Source organism: Gnatocerus cornutus, unplaced genomic scaffold, assembly GCF_029298725.1.
Source record: "Gnatocerus cornutus isolate USDA-ARS CGAHR unplaced genomic scaffold, icGnaCorn1.1 ctg00000022.1, whole genome shotgun sequence".
NCBI classification, from domain to species: Eukaryota; Metazoa; Arthropoda; class Insecta; order Coleoptera; family Tenebrionidae; genus Gnatocerus; species Gnatocerus cornutus.
In genome coordinates, this window is record NW_028275374.1 from 3,061,304 (window position 1) to 3,063,982 (window position 2,679).

The following is a 2,679-nucleotide window of genomic DNA, read 5'->3' on the forward strand; positions in this document are numbered from 1 at the left end:
TTTTCTCTAGGAATTTTGACGATTTCGTGCAGAATTCTGCTGTTTACTTGCAATTCAGCCGTTGAATCTTGGTAAAAAGTCATGATTTTGTAGATTTCGTGCTCTTCTTTGCGAATTCAAGCCAGAAAACAACGAAAATCGGCGAGAAATCGTCGTTTTGCATCGAAATATGCGGTTTTCTGTAAGAATTTTGATGATTTCGTGCAGAATTCTGCTGTTTGCTTGCAATTCAGCCGTTGAATTTAGTTAAAAAGTCATGATTTTATAGATTTCGTGCTCTTCTTGGCGAATTCAAGATAGAAAACAACGAAAATCGGCGAGAAATCGTTGTTTTGCATCGAAATATGCGGTTTTCTGTAAGAATTTTGATGATTTTGTGCAGAATTCTGCTGTTTTCTTGCAATTCAGCCGTTGAATCTAGGTAAAAAGTCATGATTTTGTAGATTTCGTGCTCTTCTTGGCGAATTCAAGATATAAAACAACGAAAATCGGCGAGAAATCTTTGTTTTGCATCGAAATATGCAGTTTTCTCTAAGAATTTTGATGATTTCGTGCAGAATTCTGCTGTTTTCTTGCAATTCAGCCGTTGAATCTTGGTAAAAAGATTTTGTAGATTTCGTGCTCTTCTTTGCGAATTCAAGCCAGAAAACAACGAAAATCGGCGAGAAATCGACGTTTTGCATCGAAATATGCGGGTTTCTCTAAGAATTTTGATGATTTTGTGCAGAATTCTGCTGTTTTCTTGCAATTCAGCCGTTGAATCTTGGTAAAAAGTGATGATTTTGTAGATTTTGTGCTCTTCTTTGCGAATTAAAGCCAGAAAACAACGAAAATAGGCGAGAAATCGTCGTTTCGCATCGAAATATGCGGTTTTCTTTAAGAATTTTGACGATTTCGTGCAGAATTCTGCTGTTTACTTGCAATTCAGCCGTTGAATCTTGGTAAAAAGTCATGATTTTGTAGATTTCGTGCTCTTCTTTGCGAATTCAAGATAGAAAACAACGAAAATCAGCGAGAAATCGTCGTTTTGCATCGAAATATGCGGTTTTCTCTAAGAATTTTGATGATTTCGTGCAGAATTCTGCTGTTTTCTTGCAATTCAGCCGTTGAATCATGGTAAAAAGTGATGATTTTGTAGATTTCGTGCTCTTCTTTGCGAATTCAAGCCAGAAAACAACGAAAATTGGCGAGAAATCGTCGTTTTGCATCGAATATGCGGTTTTCTGTAAGAATTTTGATGATTTCGTGCAGAATTCTGCGGTTTTCTTGCAATTCAGCCGTTGAATCTTGGTAAAAAGTCATGATTTTGTAGATTTCGTGCTCTTCTTTGCGAATTCAAACCAGAAAACAACGAAAATCGGCGAGAAATCGTCGTTTTGCATCGAAATATGCGGTTTTCTGTAAGAATTTTGATGATTTCGTGCAGAATTCTGCTGTTTTCTTGCAATTCAGCCGTTGAATCTTAATAAAAAGTCATGATTTTGTAGATTTCGTGCTCTTCTTTGCGAACTCAAGCCAGAAAACCACGAAAATCGGCGAGAAATCGTCGTTTTGCATCGAAATATGCGGTTTTCCCTAAGAATTTTGATGATTTCGTGCAGAATTCTGCTGTTTTCTTGCAATTCAGCCGTTGAACCTTGGTGAAAAGTGATGATTTTGTGGATTTCGTGCTCTTCTTTGCAAATTCATGCCAGAAAACAACGAAAATCGGCGAGAAATCGTCGTTTTGCATCGAAATATGCGGTTTTCTGTAAGAATTTTGATGATTTCGTGCAGAATTCTGCTGTTTTCTTGCAATTCAGCCGTTGAATCTTGGTAAAAAGTCACGATTTTGTAAATTTCGTCCTTTTCTTGGCGAATTCAAGATAGAAAACAACGAAAATCGGCGAGAAATCGTTGTTTTGCATCAAAATATGCAGTTTTCTCTAAGAATTTTGATGATTTCGTGCAGAATTCTGCTGTTTTCTTGCAATTCAGCCGTTGAATCTTGGTAAAAAGTCATGATTTTGTAGATTTCGTGCTCTTTTTTGCAAATTCAAGCCAGAAAACAACGAAAATCGGCGAGAAATCGTCGTTTTGCATCGAAATATGCGGTTTTCTGTAAGAATTTTGATGATTTCGTGCAGAATTCTGCTGTTTTCTTGCAATTCAGCCGTAGAATCTTGGTAAAAAGTGATGATTTTGTAGATTTCGTGCTCTTCTTTGCGAATTCAAGCCAGAAAACAACGAAAATCGGCGAGAAATCGTTGTTTTGCATCGAAATATGCGGTTTTCTGTAAGAATTTTGATTATTTCGTGCAGAATTCTGCTGTTTTCTTGCAATTCAGCCGTAGAATCTTGGTAAAAGTGATGATTTTGTAGATTTCGTGCTCTTCTTTGCGAATTCAAGCCAGAAAACAACGAAAATCGGCGAGAAATCGTTGTTTTGCATCGAAATATGCGGTTTTCTGTAAGAATTTTGATGATTTCGTGCTGAATTTTGCTGTTTTCTTGCAATTCAGCCGTTGAATCTTGGTAAAAAGTCATGATTTTTTAGATTTCGTGCTCTTCTTTGCGAATTCAAGCCAGAAAACAACGAAAATCGGCGAGAAATCGACGTTTTGCATCGAAATATGCGGGTTTCTCTAAGAATTTTGATGATTTTGTGCAGAATTCTGCTGTTTTCTTGCAATTCAGCCG